The following is a 17,327-nucleotide window of genomic DNA, read 5'->3' on the forward strand; positions in this document are numbered from 1 at the left end:
CTAAATCTGGTCCTGTTTCAGAATGACCTTTACTTTTTTTTTTCAGTCTACTTCCCAGAATCCCATGGCCTTACACCACCAAGTGGGGCATTTTGGTCCTGGACCCAGAGGAACTTTTGGTTTTGAGGCTTTTTGGGGAGGGGATCTTCTTGTATTTGGCATTATCATTAATGGGCAGGGTCCAGGCAAAAGAAGAAACTCCTTCTTATTCCTCTCAGGAAAGTTCAGACCAACTGTGCTGAAGGCTAGCTCTGATAGCCTTAGGGCTTGAGAACAGGACCTTGCCCTGAGTCTCCTGCAGTTTGCAGAGGATCGCAGATCCATTAAAGATGACCAGAGGATGAAGTCACTAGTGAGTCAGGTGGAGACGAAATTACCAGCTAAGAGCAGGTGATCTTGACCTGGGACCTGCAAATATCTGGACTTACTTGAAAATATTGCATGTACGTAGGTATGTACATTTTTTCTGTACATTTTTTCCATTGTTTTCCTCAGGTTCTCAAAGGCACTTATGACACAAAGTAGATTAAGAATCAGTGTTCACTTCCGATTACTCATTTGCAATAAAATGAGAAAAATAGTGGCTATAATTGAATTTTTCATAAACCTTAAATGGGAGAAATGTCCTTTATTGTGGGATTATGTCCATTCTATTTTTTTTTTGGAATTAAAATATTTTATTTCCTTTTATGGGATAATGGTGATAGTGAATGAGAATAACTACAGAAAAAAGTTCTTTCTTGACAAAGTCAAAAATTGGTAACGTTCCCAATTACAATCTCTTTTTGTTTTTTCTGGCCTGTGAAATCTCACATCCTGGGAACCACTAATCTAGAGGCTTGCCTTTATACTTGTGTATGGTTTCCAAGGGTGCTGTTGCGAAGCACTGTCCCCCAACTGTCCCCTGTACGTGAGAGTTGCCTTTTATTATGTGCAAAGCTGTCTTAAAGAAAATGTTAAAAGGGGCACCTGGGTGGCTCAGTCGGTTGGGCGTCTGACTTCGGCTCAGGTGATGATCTCACGGTTTGTGAGCTCGAGCCCCACATCAGGCTTGGCACTGACAGCTCTGAGCCTGGAGCCTGCTTCGGAGTCTGTGTCTCCTTCTCTCTTTACACTTCCCCTACTCACGCTCTGTCTCTCTCTCTCAAAAATAAATACACATTAAGGAAAAAAGAAAAGGTTAAAAGATTAACTGAGGCATGTTACAAATTTTAAAAGTTTATTTGAACAAAAATCAATTGGAGCTGGGCCACACCAAATTGGAAGTGGCTAGGAGTGCTCCTTAAGTCTTAGGACAAGAATTTTATAGGGAAGATGCATAAGCAAAGCAAGGAAATCATTGGATTGGCTAAGGCTTAAGTTGTTGCTTTATTTGGAAAGCCTAGTTGGGCATTTGTGATTGGTTGTCCAGGTGTGGATTTCTTAACCTTGAGGCATTATAGGCTTTGGTTTTGGTTTTCTTACATAGGCTGTTAAGGTGTTAGAATTACCTCAGTCTAATGGTCTCCTTGTTTAATTAATTTAACCTATTTAAACCCAATTTCTTCTGGTTCTAAGAAAACGTAACTGTCACTTTGGGCAAATAACCCAATCTTCCTGGATGTTGATTTTCTTATTAAAATCAGAGAGCTGGGCTGGGAACTCTCAAAGCTTTGTCTAAATCTAACATTATGTAATTCACATGAATACGTGTGAGGCCAGGTGGGAAAGACTGGAATGCAGACAGGGCCTTGAGGGAAAAGATGAAGGGTAGAGAGAAAACTCTTTCTTTTGACTTTTCACAAAAACTAGAGTAGAAGAAAAAATTGGGGGCATCTTTTTGAAATTCTGGATTAGGGGCCCCTGGGTAGTTCAGTTGGTTAAGCATCTGACCTGATTTTAGGCTCGGGTCATGATCTCACAGTTTGTGAGATCAAGCCCCACGTCAGGCTCCATGCCAACAGTTCAGAGACTGCTTGGGATTCACTCTCTTCTCTGCCCCTCTCCTGCTTGCATTCTTTCTCTCAAAATAAATAAATACACTTATAAAGATATGAAATTCTGGGTTACATGAGTCTATTAACTCATGCTAATCTGGTTTTATGAGGTGTTCTTATCGAGATTAAATGTGAAATATTTACAAAAAATGTATAGCCTTTGTCTAAAAGTTGTTAATATGCTTTTTATACAAAGATGGGTAAAGGAGAAATTTATCAAAATCAGATATAACAGTGATAAAAGCAGTGGGGAAAAAATAATGATAATTACTGCTCAGTTCATTGAGTTCCAGCTCTGAACTGAACTTTGCAGTCAATACCTCATGAAACCCTGCAGGGTGAGTTTGATCATCTCATTTTTATAGATACAGTCATTGGCTGGGCAGCCAGTAAGTGGCAGAGCTATGATTTGAACCCAAATCCACTCAACTTGAAAGCTCCCTCCCCTTCCAACACACCTCACATTCAATTTCACTTTTCAAAGTGGGGTCCAATGTCCAGCATCACGGATGTCACCTAGGGGCTTGTTGGAGCATCTTGGCGCCCTCACCCCAGACCTATTCAAGCAAAATCTGGATTTAACAAGACTCTTGGGGTTACAGATTCATGTGAAAGTTTGAGAAGCACTGGTTTATACATCTTGATTTAAAAATTTTTTTTTAATGTTTATTTATTTTCGAGGAGCGGGGAGGGGCAGAGAGAGAGGGAGACACAGTCTGAAGCAGGCTTCAGGCTCAGCGCTGTCAGCACAGAGCCCGACGCGGGGCTGGAACTCATGAACTGTGAGGTCATGATCTGAGCCAAAGCTGGATGCTTAGCCGCCTGAGCCACCCAGGCACCCCGGTTTTTTTTTTGAATTTTTTTATTTTTTTAAACGTGTCCTGCATGTTAATGCACCTCAGGGGTTCCCTTGCTTGATGGTTGAAGAAAAGCCTTCCACAGATGTCATGAGAGAGGGAAGTTTTGTTTGTGGAGCACGCAGTCCTTGCTTACTGACTGGTTGTGAATTTCCATTCTCCTCCTGCCTACTTCCTTCCTTGAAAACCGAGTATGTCAGAGAATGCACAACACTGAAAGTGAATCTAGTTTTAAAGTATGAACTCTGGGTGATGAGGAGTTTCGCTGACTGTAACAAATGTGTCATTCTGGTGTGGATGTCCACAGTGAGGTCGTGTGGGGAGCCGGCGTGTATGGGAACTCTCTGTACTTTCTACTCAATTTTGCTGTGAACTGAAAACCGCTCTAAAAATATATATTAAAAAAAACAACAACAACCCAACACAATTGAATATGTGAGCTGTAGGCCTTGCCAAAGATGGGACAGCCAGAAAGATAAAGCCTGTTAAATTCTTTTTTTATCCATTTGGATAAAAGGTGCTTTTGAAAGAGAGGGTTTTGTCAAGTGCCATGATCTCATCATCTGGCAACACCGCTGGGAGAGGATCCAAGGGAAACCCAGGGCGTTGACGTGTGGGTGACTCAGGGGCCCACACCGCTGACAGTGAGCAGCCCCTGGTTTGGAGTCGGTGGGAGGGGGCAGGGGACGTGCCGTTCCCTTTCGGGATGTGCTGATCAGTCATGAGAGCCTGGAGGCTCCCACCATGGGCTTTAACCTGCCCAGAAGTGCCAGGCGCTGGCTTTTGCTTCTTGCTGTTGTTTTGGGCCATGTTTTCCCCTTTGTTCTTCCATAGATGGTTGTGATCTGCGGTGGCCCTTTCAAAGGCTTTGCTGGCACAGGGCTGTCCTGGATCTCGGTGTACAGATGTTCCAGCCCAGTTCCCAAGCTGTGCCCTCCCTGGCAACTTCAAGGGGCACTTCACATGCCTGAAACACACCCTTTTATGTGTTTTGCTTGTGTTTTCATTTATTTAATAATGTTACTAACACACGTGTAAAGCTTTTAAAAATTTTTCATTCCTGTATCGCATTTGATGCTCATGACAGCATCTGGTAGACGGATGGGTGAATGATGGTATTGGAGAGGCCAGATGCTTATCTTCTGTATCGAAGAAAGAGAAATTCAGTGAGTGGAGTGGCTTGCCTCAGCTGGGTGCCACTGGGCGACGTGAGTGACATGGGCCACGGTTCCTGGGACTCTTCCCCATCCCAGGGTTTCTGGCCGTCTAAGCCCTCAGTCTCACGGGGCTTGTGCTGCTTAAACGCTAACTAGTTTAGTAAAATAGGCTAACTTGGTAGCCATCAAGGGAGAAAATTAACCCTGTGTGTTTGCATTTGTGGGATTTCCCCAAAGTTAGCACTTTCTCAAGAGATTTAGGATCTGGGCAGAAAACAATAAAGCAAAATGATTATTTTTTTATTTTGAATTTTATTTAAGTAGGCTCCATGCTCAGCATGGAGCCCAATGTGGACCTTGAACTCACAACCCTGAGATTAAGACCTGAGCTGAGTTGAAGAGCTGGATGCTTAACCGACTGAGCTACCCAGGTGCCCCCAAAATGATTCTTTAAGAGGACTTTTTTTATTTGTCTGTGCTGTTGAGGCCAAGCACTTAACTAAGCCTTTCTTATTTTTATCCATAGTGCTTTTTTTTTTAAGTTTATTTATTTTGAGAGAGACAGAGACAGCTCAAGTGGGGGAGGGGCAGAAAGAGCAGGGGAGAGAGAATGCCAAGCAGGCTCTGCACTGTCAGCACAAAGCCGGACGTGGGGCTCAAACTCACAAAACCGTGAGATCATGACCTGAGCCGAAACCAAGAGTTGGATGCTTAACTGACTGAGCCACCCAGGTGCCCCCATACTGCTAATTTTTAAGAAACAAAATACCCGGGAAAACAAAGCTGAATGAAATGGCTCAGCTTGGCTGAGAGATGCCTAGCTTAGGTCTCATCTGAGCGGCAAGGAAACTGGGTGAAACCATGGTGGCCTCAGGGGAGCTAGGCTGTTGCTGACAAGATGGGTTATCAGAATTGGAGGCAAATGGTCCCAGTGGCTGTTTAGCATCTTGGGCTTTCACAGCTTCCCTTCCAAGCCAGCAACTCACTTGGGCCCCCCCAGTGACCTGTGTTCCATACTTCAAGTGGTTCCCCCCTCCCCCACCAGGTGGCTTATTCACTAGCAAATGTGAGAAGGACTAATTAGCACCCCCTCTGCCTGCTAAAGCAGTGTAGGCTATAGGTGGATGTTTAAAAAGAACAACTTCTCATCCCTCTACTTCCTCTGCCATACTCGCATTGACACTGGAAGGATGTCTCCATTAGCAAAACCACCAAGACACTGAGGAGTTTTAAACTGAAAAGATGCATGTAAAAAAATGCTTCAAACGTTTGAAAAAAATGTAAAGACCTCTACTACTACCGTCTTAATGTGACTGCAGTACTTTTTTTATATTTGCATTTTTCCTAGTCTTTGTCTACAAATACTGTATACGTTTGTTTGGCATTATTGCAAGTTCATTGTAGCCTACCCATTTATTGAATATTGTAACACCCAAGTATTGTGCTTATCTTCTCCTAATATTAACCCTGCATATTCTCCATGCTTATATATTATCTTAATAATGATCATTTTCACAATGTGTCTGCACAATACTTACTACACTGACACCCTCAATGGATCGACCAATCTCTTTGATGGACATTTTGATTGTTTCTAGATTTTCTGTTATTGAAACAGTCAGGAACATTTTAGTGTGTAGGTACTTTATCTTCTTTGAAATTGTTTTCTTTTAACGTTTATTTATTTTTGAGACAGAGACAGAGCATGAACAGGGGAGGGGCAGAGAGAGAGGGAGACACAGAATCTGAAACGGGCTCCAGGCTCTGAGCTGTCAGCACAGAGCCCGACGCGGGGCTCGAACTCACGGATTGTGAGATCATGACCTGAGCCGAAGTCGGTCACTTAACCAACTGAGCCACCCAGGCGCCCCGAAATTGTTTTCTTAAGGAAATACCAGCAGTAACAATTGAAAGAAAGTTGCTGGAAAGATGGTTCCAGTCTTCTGCATCTGTTCCCACTGGAGGGAGATTCTCAATTGCTTTCAAGCTATCTCATGGGGGCTGCTGTCTGAAATACTTTCTCAGTTCCTTTAAAATATCCCTCCTCAGGGCGCCTGGGTGGCTCAGTCGGTTAAGCGTCCGACTTGGGCTCGGGTCACGATCTCGCGGTCCGTGAGTTCGAGCCCCGCGTCAGGCTCTGGGCTGATGGCTCGGAGCCTGGAGCCTGCTTCCGATTCTGTGTCTCGCTCTCTCTCTGCCCCTCCCCCATTCATGCTCTGTCTCTCTCTGTCTCAAAAATAAATAAAACATTAAAAAAAATTTTTTTAAAAAATATCCCTCCTCAGGTGTGCCTGGATGGCTCAGTAAGTTAAGTGTCTGACTCTTAATTTCGGCTCAGGTCGTGGTCTCACAGTTCATGAGATTGAGCCCAGCCTTGGGCTCTGCATTCACAGCGGGAAGCCTGCTTGGGATTCTCTCTGTCTCTCTCCTTCTCAAAATAAATAAATAAACATTAAAAATAAAATAAAATATCTCTCCTTGGTTCCTACTTATGCTTCTGCCCTCTTTTCTTCCTGTTTCTTTTCCCAACCATCTTTTCTCAGCTTCAATCCACCCCTTGGACTCCCTGAGAACATCTATCACCCCATCCCCAGAAGGGTCTCTTCTGAATGATCCTTCTTTTCTGTCCTGGCTCCTTTTTGAAGAGCTACCTTCAGAGGAAGAGGGGGAAGGGAACAACTCACACTTGAATCTTATCAGCCTCTTGATCTGATGTCTTATCTAAATATTGTTTCTTGTCCTGCTTATGTCACAAGCCCTCAAGGCAAGAGCCATGCCTCTGCATGCTCCATGGAGAACAGAGAGCTCTGCTGGCACTCAGAATGTTGCCATGGTGAGGTGTTGGTAATTGGAAGATGTGAGTAGATGTTCTTGGAGGTAGAACCCATGCTAGAAATGAATGGGGCTTCATGGGAAGACCACTAAGGAAAAGGTTTTCACAGGAAAGGGGTCATTTTGAGCTTTCACCTCTGTTTTCAGAGACGCATCTGGGGCTTCTGCTGCTGGGAAATGACGTTCAAGTAGGTGCTTGAATAGGGATGCTATACACTTGAACAACACCTCATGATACATTTTGTGTCCCAAGTTGAACTCAGGGCCTTAGACAAAGGAGTGACACAAAGACATGGCTGGGGTACTCCTTCAGTGACATTGAGCAGTGGGACTGGAACTCCTTGATAATTTCTACATTTTAATATTTGAAGTTTCGGAATGGAGGGTAAACTTTATAGTGGATATTTCAAGTATAAAAATCTCTTGTTGGGATTGTCCATTCTCCGCAACATCAACCAAGGGTAAACTGTTATCCTTTTTTACTTTATTCTAAGATATTAGTAATATATACCTAACTTCCCTTGATAATTTTAAGCTAAGGTCTTTCATTAGTTAAATAGGGATTACAAATAGGATAGAAATCAAAATCCTATCTGGTAAGGGCCTTTCAGATCAGGTTTTAAAACACCATTTGAGGGGCGCCTGGGTGGCTCAGTCGGTTAAGCGGCCAACTTCGGCTCAGGTCATGATCTCGCGGTCCGTGAGTTCGAGCCCCGCGTCAGGCTCTGTGCTGACAGCTCAGAGCCTGGAGCCTGTTTCAGATTCTGTGTCTCCCTCTCTCTGACCCTCCCCTGTTCATGCTCTGTCTCTCTCTGTCTCAAAAATAAATAAAAACGTTAAAAAAAAAAATTTAAAATACCATTTGAGTAAAATGTTTCTACAAATGGGCTCTTTTGTTTTGTTTTGTTTTGCTAATGTTTATTTATGTTTGAGAAAGAGAGACAGAGACAGAGCATGAGTGGGGGAAGGGCGGATAGAGAGGGAGACATAGAATTTGAAGCAGGCTCCAGCTGTGCTGACAGCTCAGAGCCTAATGCAGGGCTCGAACTCATGAACCATGGGATCATGACTTGAGTCAAGGTCAAACGCTTAACTGACTGAGCCACCCAGATGCCAACAAATGGGTTCTTTTTAATGTAGAGTCTGTTTTTGGATTTGAAATGTGTTGATGTTTATGAATTCATGAATTTTTAAAGACAAATTGTGTAGAAGGGATACCTATAACTATTTACATGTTGTTCGATAGTTCGGCAAGCACTTTAATATATATTTTCTCTTTAGTCTCATAACAACTTGTGAAGTAGATATAGATATAGTAGGTACAGTGAACACGGAGGCTAAAGAGGGTAAGGGAGTGTAGGCAATAAGTTGTTGAATCAGAATTTAAGCTCGGCGTTACGAATTTGTCTAGGGCAATGCTGTCTCTCAGGTATGGAAATGATAGTAATTTCTGGTGCAATCTCATCCTTTTCCTGTCTTTATGAGTATTCAGTGATTTGCCTTCATCGTCTCTTCTTATCATCTGTCTCGTGGGTATCATTCTTGTGTTGTTAAAATTCCAGACAACCCGTTGGACTTTGTGTTGGTGAAATCGTCAATACATGCAGCCCAGAAATGGCAGCCTCAGGTATTTTCAGGCAACAGGACTGGAAGAGGGGAGGAAAGGGAAGCCCAGTCAGCTAAAAGCATCCATTAGACACCGTGTAAAGCCCACATGACGCATTTAAACAGAAATGTTCCAACGTGTGAGTTGAAAGAGAGTTGGCACTTCTGAGTCATTTTTGGAATGCTATAACTGCCCCAGAAATGCTGCAGATAATGCTGCCCTGATAATGCTGATTGGAATCGCCAGCAGGTTTGGGTGCATTACCAGGAGTGAGCATTTTGTGAAGTGCTAATAGACAAACCATAAGTGTTTAAATTACCTTTTAATTAAATTACATAAATTGCCTATAGATGTCTTTAGAGTCTCTTGGTATATCCACTATTATTACTGTGTGACTTTGGGAAAGTGACTTCATGTCTCTGTGCTTCATTTATGAAATAGAGATACTATTTTTTTTCTTGGTTCTTTTTTTATTATTATTTTTTAATGTTTGTTTCTTTTTGAGACAGAAAGAGACAGAGACAGAGAGTGAGTGGCGGAGGGGCAGAGAGAGAGGGAGACACAGAATCTGAAGCAGGCTCCAGGCACAGAGCCTGAAGTGGGGCTCGAACTCACAAACGGTAAGATCATGACCTGAGCTGAAGTCAGACTATTAACCAACTGAGCTACCTAGGCTCCCCTCTTTTTTAATTTTTAAAAGTTGTGGTAAAATATACATACCATAAATTTTGCCATCTTAACTAGTTTTGAGTGTATAGATCAGTGACTTAGGTACATGCACACTGTTGTGCAAGATATGTTATTTTAAGTGGGGAGTGGACCAGGGAAGGCAATGGGTGTGGGTGCTGTGGGTGCAGTGTTCAGAGCTCTGTTCTGGGCACAGCCCAGTGCAGGGAGTGAGCAGGGTGACGGGGCCATAGGGAGGAGAGCCAGGCAATTGTTGTCCAACTGTTCTGTGAGCAACTGAGAGGCTGACACTCAAATATTTATGTCGTGTCATGTCTCCACTTTGTTTTCATCCACTTCCATGGTTTCATTTGCTCAATTTTTTCTTTGACCCTGGGAAGTAAAGGCCTGTGTTCAGATCCACTCTGTGGGTATCATTTCTTTGAAATGTCAGCAAATTAGTGGCTGAGAGAACATTTAGAAGTGCAGTGTGCCACGATCCAGAGGTTCCTGACTCAGGTCTTAATCTAGATGACCAGATTAAGTGTGGAACTGAACTCAGTCATCTGACTGCATTCCTTGACATGGACAAGCCCAGAAGTTCAGAAGATCAATTTCTGAAAGTCATAAGGATGTGAGAACAGACAGACTTTCATAAAAATGGGAAGTCTGTATCCTCATCTCTCTGAGATTGTATCTTGAAGTTGTTGGTTGTAGGGGGCACCTGGGTGGCTCAGTTGGTTAAGTGTCTGACTCTTGATTTCGGCTCAGGTCATGATTTCACTGTTGGTGAGTTCTGCCCGAGTCGGGCCCGCTGACAGCACAGAGCCTGCTTGGGATTCTCTCTCTCTCCTCTCTCTCTCTGCCCCTCCCTCACTTACTCTCTCTCTCTCAAAAAAAAAAAAAATACATATATATATATATATATATATATATATATATATATATATATATATAAATTAATTGTTGGTTGTAGAATTTACTAGAAATCTACTTAAAATGATCTCATCCTCTCCCAGAGCAGGTTTATTGTAAGCAGCTTCTTTCTTCTCCTCCTCCTCCTCCTCTTCCTCCTCCTCCTCCTCCTCCTCTTCCTCCTCCTCCTTCTTTTAATGTTTATTTACATTTGAAGGAGAGAGAGACAGGGCATGAGTGGGGGGAGGGGCAGAGAGAGAGGGAGACACAGAATCCAAAGCAGGCTCCAGGCTCTGAGCTGTCAGCACAGAGCCTGACTCGGGCTGGAACACACAAACCATGAGACCTGAGCCGAAGTCGGATGCCCAACCCACTTGAGCCACCCAGGTGCCCCTATTGTGAGAAGTTTCTAATGTGTCACTTTTCAGGTAAGTGCCTGTTATCCCTGACGCTGAGTTTGTTATTTAGCTCTTCTGGGCCTGTTTAGCTTGAAGGTGTCAAACAGACATGCGTGAGATTTTAGGTTGTGGCTGACTGGAAACATCAAAGAGCATCCATTTTCTCTGAGGTGGCTGCCCTAGTTGTCACTTAGAGTTCATACAGAGACCTGTTGGCGACCTGAAGGCTCCAGGCAGGCACACCTGTGGCAACCACCTAGAGGTGATTATTTTACTTTCCATCTTCATCGAGATGTAATTGACATGTAACATTGTAGAAGTTTAAGATGTACACCTAGTGATTTGATATATGTGTATATTGCAAAATGATCACCCCAGTAAGGTTAGTTAACACATCCATCATCTCACATGGTTACAATTTTTTTTCAATGTTTATTTGTTTTTGACAGAGAGAGAGAGAGAGACAGAGCATGAGCAGGGGAGGGGCAGAGAGAGAGAGAGGGAGACACAGAATCCAAAGCAGGCTCCAGGCTCTGAGCTGTCAGCACTGAGCCCGATGCAGGGCTTGAACTCACAAACTGTGAGATCAGGACCTGAGCCGAAGTCAGACGCTCAACTGACTGAGCCACCCAGGCGCCCTGTCACATGGTTATAATTTTTGTGTGTGTATGTGTTAAGAACTTTTAAAATCGACTCTCCCTTAGCAACTTTTACGTATAAGATACAGGGCTGTTAAGTACAGTCACCATGTTGTGTGTTACATCCCCAGGACTTGTTCGTCTTTGGAAGTGTGTTCCCCTTGACCACCTTCGTGCATTTCCTGTCCCTGCCCCTTCAGCCTGTGCCCCTGGCAACCACCGGTCTGTTCTATGTTTTTGTGAGTTCAGTGTTGTTAAACTCCACGTAAAAATGAGATCATACAGTGCGTGTCTTTCTCTGACTTACTTCACTTAGCGTGATGCCCTCAGAGTTCATCTATGTTGTCGCAAATGGCAGAATTTCCTTCTTTGTTGTCGTCTTTTTTTTTTTAAATGGCTTTATTATTTCCTTTATCTATTCAGTCACTGGACATTTAGGTTATTTCCATGTCTTGGCTGTTGCAAATAGTGCCACGGTGAACATGGGGGTGCAGATATCTCTTCAAGATAGTGATTTTGTTTCCTTTAGCTAGATACCCAGAAGTGGAATGGCTGGACCACATGATAATTCTATTTTTAACTTTTCAAGGAAACCTCATACTGTTTTCCATAGTGGCTTTGCCAATTTATATTCCTACCATTGGTGCATAAGAGTTCCCTTTACTCCCTGTCCTCGTTAACACTTGTTATCTCTTGTCTTTTTGATATAAAGATTTTAATTTAGCCATCCATCCATTCATCTATCCAAAAAGCACTGCATATACTCACAGACGTTGAGAGTTTTCATGAGGGGGGATCATATGTGGCATTTCCCTGTGTAGTCTACCCATGGAACCTCAAGTATCCAGTGAAGCAATTTTGGAAACACTAAAAAGTGAAGTGCACAATACTCTTGAATTCCCTTTACTGCCTCATCTATAACCCTAACCCGACTTGCCTTCATATCTCCTGGGGTATTTTGCGAAGAGTAAGATTTCGGTAGACAGTGGCTAGAATTTGTTAAATCCACAAAATGCTGTGAAATCCATCCTTCTTCAGTGATTTGAGGAGTTGAACTTTCAGTTTGGATGAAAAGAAGAGAGAAACAGCTCTCTGAGCATGCCAGGCCTCCCCTCCTGCATTTTCTAGATAAACAAAAACTGCCACCTTCCTTTCATGCAGAGCCACCTGGCCTCTGGCCTCACACCTGGGATGTTTCATCTTTAAGTATCTGATTGACCTGCCTTTCCACTCTCTACCTCCTACTCCCAGTTGGAATCCAGGGAGCTGTGACCGTGCGTGTTTGGGGAGAAGGAAGGAATGGCAGTCCCACCTGGAGGTTGGGCAGGCACACCCCTGCATGCGATGTTTATGTTTGTGTGAAGGTGTAGAGGTCCTGGCTGGAAACTCATCTCTTGTTGGGTCTAACAGGCCGGTGATGCCTGGGGAAATCAACCCCCAATTTCCTGGGTCCCCCCCTTCCACCTCTCCCTGAGGTCTCTTCTCTCATCACACCCTAGATGGGGTGATGTGGGGTCCTGAGGGAGAGGATGAGGAAGGGTATCCCCCTTTTGTAGTCTCTGAGGATCAGAGAGTCCTAAGCATTTCCTCTGAAGAGCACTGCTTCCTGACATGTTGCTTGTCTTGCGATCAGGTTTCTTAGCAGGAAGAAACAGCTTCTCCTTCCCTCCCACGAACATTCCAAGTATGGGGATGGTCATAGTTTAGAAAGAGAGAATAGAAAATAAGACAAGAATAGCTTCAAGTCCCTCTCTGCCAATCTAGGGGAGATAGAAGAATGAACCCACAAACAAAACAGTAGTTTCCTTAAATTTGTAAAAATTGCCTTTAAAAGAACTGCCAACAGCATCATTGCCCTGTATAATATGCAAGTGGCATGCTTAACGAGGGACTTGGACGCTAGGATTCTGTTTTCATACATGTGTGTGCATCACATCATCATTAACAAAGTAATATGTGTGAAAGTGCTTTATAAACAGGAAAAGAAGTATGTACAGGAAGTGATTCTTGTTCAACAACATTTATTAAAGCTTTGCTTTTTGTGCGGTATCATGGCAGGCCCTTCACCAAGTCTGGCTTTAACACTTAGGTAGCATAAATGGATACCCGCCTGATGGAACAGCCCCGGCTCCTTGTCATGTTACCTCAAATTCCCATCATTTGTCCTGCTTTTTATGCCAACTGGATGGGATAACATCGTAAGGCATGCTCACTATAATGCAGCTTATTTGAATTTAGCAGAAAGCAGAGCTTTGAGGTGCTGGAGGAAGGAACAGATCCATTTTGAAAGAGGAGAGGTAGGAGACGAAGCAGATGACCTGAGGTCACAGGTATTCCGCAGCACTAAATGTCTGAAAAGTTGAAAAGAGCAAAGGAGAAATAATAATGAAAGCTCCGTTTGCCTTGTGGTTCTCCCTGTCTTTCAGCTTGAATGAATCTGACAAGATCCTTGCCATTTAGAAGCTGGTGATCAATAATACAATGGTGATATAGACAAACATATGACAGCATTAATAAATACCTATGATAAAGTATTTCCATTATGGTAAATGCAGCCTGTGGGGTGTTGAGTGACGGGGAATTCAGATAGGGTGCCTGAAAATGTCCCTGACTCTCAGGGGGTCAGCGACTGCTTCTTGGAGACAGTGGACTTCAGGAGCCCTCAGAGTGTCAGCCTGAAAGTTCTAGATGCAAGGGAGGGGATAGAGTAAGGCTCAAGAGAGGACTTGGAGCTTTGGTTGGAAATTTGTAGGTTGATCACTGAAATTTGCAGGAAATCTTACATAAATTACCAAGATATTGTCCTGGATTAACAGCAAAGAATTTTAATGTGTTGTAAGAAATCCTAATAAACATGTCTTTCTTTTTCTAAAATCAGCATAAATGCCAGGTCCTTTCGTGCAGTAGAGTCTTACTAAAGGCCTCAAATGGAGGTGTGTGGCTTCTGAGTAGGCTTTCCATGCAAGTAAAAATGTATTGCCACTGAATCTGGTCAGAGTTGCTTCTTGGAATACAGACTGTGCTGTGATTTTGGCAAAAGTTCTGGGTGGCGTCTGAATGTTTTGCTTGTTGTATGGCTCCTGAAACAATACAGTCTACAACTTGAAGGATAGGAGCTTCCACTCACTGGCTGGTTGGTTGCTTGATTAAACTAATTTTTATTTCTCTCTTAAGACCTTGGAGAATTTTCAGTTGAATTTTCATTAAAAGGGTTATTTCTTTGAAGTTCATTAATATGTTCACTAAAATCTATGCTTCCAGATTCAACAACACATTTACTAAAAAAAAAAACAACACCAAGATTTTACAGATTTGGGGGTTTGACCAGATTCTGCTTGTGTGGGAAGTGGATTCTTAGGAATATAGAGGATGAGATGGAAAGAAATGTTCAAATTCTCTCAGGCTGAGATGTAATTTGTAATTCCGACTCCCACATGGTTAAAATTCCGGAATATCCAGAGCCATTATTTTCATTAATAATTGTTTATTGATGGGAGTCTGAACTCTAATACTTCAGAGTGAATGTCTGAAAACCAAGGACGCTTACTTCAAGGATCTTGTAATAACAAAAGAGCCCATTGTTGGATACTTAAACACCTACACTTATGCAGTTTTGTCCCAAGGCCTGTGGGAAATACAAAAGAAATCTAAGTCTCTGTCCTTCAAGAATTTGTGGTTTAGTTGGATATTAAGATCAGTACATAAGAAACAATGGGGCTTATCTCAGAATTTTTTTTTTTTTTTAAAGCTTATTTATTTATGTCAAGAGAGCCAGAGAGCACAAGGAGCGGGGAGAGGCAGAAGCAGGCTCTGTGCTGACAGCAGACAGCCCGATCAGGGCGCGAACTCACGAACCATGAGATCATGACCTGAGCCGAATCAAGTCAGAGGCTTAACCCACTGAGCCACCCAGGCACCCCTCAGAATGTTTATGACTGCCGGAAACAAAAACCTCAACTGTGGCTGGCTGAAACAAGTAACTGGTCAAGTAACCAGACAGCAGAGGTGGACTTGTTTTAGACATTATTTAAGACCCAGATTCTGTGAGTCATTTCCCTTTGCCAACCCCAAGGCTGCTTCATCTTGGGATGTAGGATGACAGTTGGTAGCAGTCAGGGTTAAGGCTCCTTCTTCGTGTCCAGTGGGAGAGAGCTGGCATCCTATAGCTTGCTCAGAAGAGCAAGAAAATTCCATTCTCAGAAACTCAGAAAGTCCCCTGTCACTTCTCATTAGCCCTAATTAGTCACGCAGCCATCCCTGAAACAAGAAATTTGGCAAAGGTGATGGGAATACTCTAATTGACTCAGATTATTCAGGGTTCACCACTGGAGCTGGGATAAAGGTCAGCTTCCATTAAAGCATTGGACTGCATGAAGGAGGGTAGATACTAGAAGGGGAGTACGGGTTCAGTTGAAAAGGGGTCAGATGGATACTGGGTTGACTGATATGTATGTTCACTATGGGATCCAAGCAATATGTTAGGGCGTATTGGGAGAAATTTGGCTATCTGTAACCACAGCTGCCTTCCAGCATTGCTGGATGCCATTAGATGGACACCATCTTGCTGGTGCCATCTTTGGAAATGTGCCAGATTTGGACTATGAAGTAGTGGGGGGAGGGTGATCAGCTTTACACAGAGGAGGCATAAAGAATTGAAAGTTGGGAGTTTGAAAAAGGAAAACTCTAACAGAGAGAAGAGCCAGGCAGGACCAGCATTTCCTTGGGTAGAAGCAGAGACGGAAATCCTTGGGGTGGTGGAGGGGAGTGGCAGATGAGAAGATTGCAGAGAGATGTCTAATAAAGATTTTTAAAGTTGCTGCAGGCAGGTGCAATGAAAACTGATGAGCCTTCTCCAAAGTGCTACGTAAAGTTTATGCTATTCAATAATCCTTTTGCTTTAGTGTTGGAGTTTAAGAATATCCTGCAATTACGCTCTTCATCCAGTTCGCCTTTTTGTCACTTTTTGTGGTCGTTCTCCCCACCCCGCCCCACCCCAACCGGGTTTTTGCAGCAGGAACTGCTGGGGAGACTGAGACATTGTCCATCCTCCCCAGATCTCAATTTCCTGGCTTCTGTGTCAAAGGGAGAGGCAGTGACTAGGAGGATACCCAGTAGAGGGTCCCTTCCATCAGCAGATATTGGCTCTGACGTCTCTCAGATGCACCCGGTGGCTTCTGATGATGGTTATGATTTCTTTGCGGTGCGCGAGCGCTACAAGGGTTCCTTGGGCTAGCTTAGGTAGCATGTACAGCACAACATATCTGTATGCAGAGAATTGTCTTTCTTTTCTTGATTTTGCAGGGCCAGTGGGATTACATGCCTTCCCTCATTTATTCTTACAACAGTCCACTGCGGTGGGTGCTATTATTATCCTCATTTTACAGATGAGAAGCTAAAGCTCAGAGACATTCGGGCCGATAATTAGTCACAGTGAATCCTGAATTCACTTAGAACCCACAGTCCTGACCAACACACTGCATAGCCTCCTTCATTTCTGGAGGGGTTTACAGGGGACCCCCTCGCTAAATGCAGACACTCCGTTTCACCCAGTTCAGTGCTCATGCTATATAGTCACTATAGGGCGCTTGGGCCTCCAGTGCCTTATCTGTAAGATACAGCTGTAAGCATCTGATGAATCTGGATGAGCTTGGGGCCTTGAGTTAATAAACTAAATTCCAAGACCAAGCTGTAATTTTACTTCTTTAATAGCCATGTTTTATCAATATTCAACAAAATTTGAACATCTCGTAAGTGCCACACATTTTTCTAGAAGTGCCCAAGGCAGACAAAACCCCTCAGTCTATTCTGGGGAACATGTTTTACTAAAAGACATACACAGGGTTGTCTTTTGGGGTCGGAAAGTGAGAGTTTTCCATTGTTAGCATTCTTTCCCTGCCTGCCCTAACTGACTAACTTTTCATATTCTTGGGGGGAGTCAACAGCTTCTTTGTCCTCATCTTCCTTATTTCAATAACCCCGTCACGTGAGAGAATCTGAGCGGAGAGCAGAAGAATTCTCTGCCACACTGCTTTCCTAAAACACAGTTCATGCCATCAGATTCTCATTCATGGGAGCACCGAGAGCAAGTCGGTGGGATGGACTGGCCAGCCCCTCTCACCCAGCAGGGACCTTGCACAGCCCAGCACATGGCTTATTAGGTATGAATGAATGAATGAACGCACTTCTGAATGAATGCACTTCTGAATGAATGATGTGGCTTTTCAGAAACTAGGCAATGACAAAATGAATCCTGAACCTGATATACTGAAACATTTCGGAAGT

At 43.4% G+C, this 17,327-nt stretch overlaps 1 protein-coding gene across 3 annotated transcripts in view; it reads left to right on the forward strand.

Moving 5' to 3' along the window:
- GATA6 (GATA binding protein 6) overlaps positions 1 to 17,327 on the forward strand; it is a 122,512-nt gene that overhangs the window by 47,824 nt on the left and 57,361 nt on the right. The gene's annotated exons all lie outside the window — the stretch shown is intronic.

This window comes from Panthera pardus, unplaced genomic scaffold (assembly GCF_024362965.1).
Source record: "Panthera pardus isolate Hobbes unplaced genomic scaffold, ASM2436296v1 HiC_scaffold_15, whole genome shotgun sequence".
Lineage (NCBI taxonomy): Eukaryota > Metazoa > Chordata > Mammalia > Carnivora > Felidae > Panthera > Panthera pardus.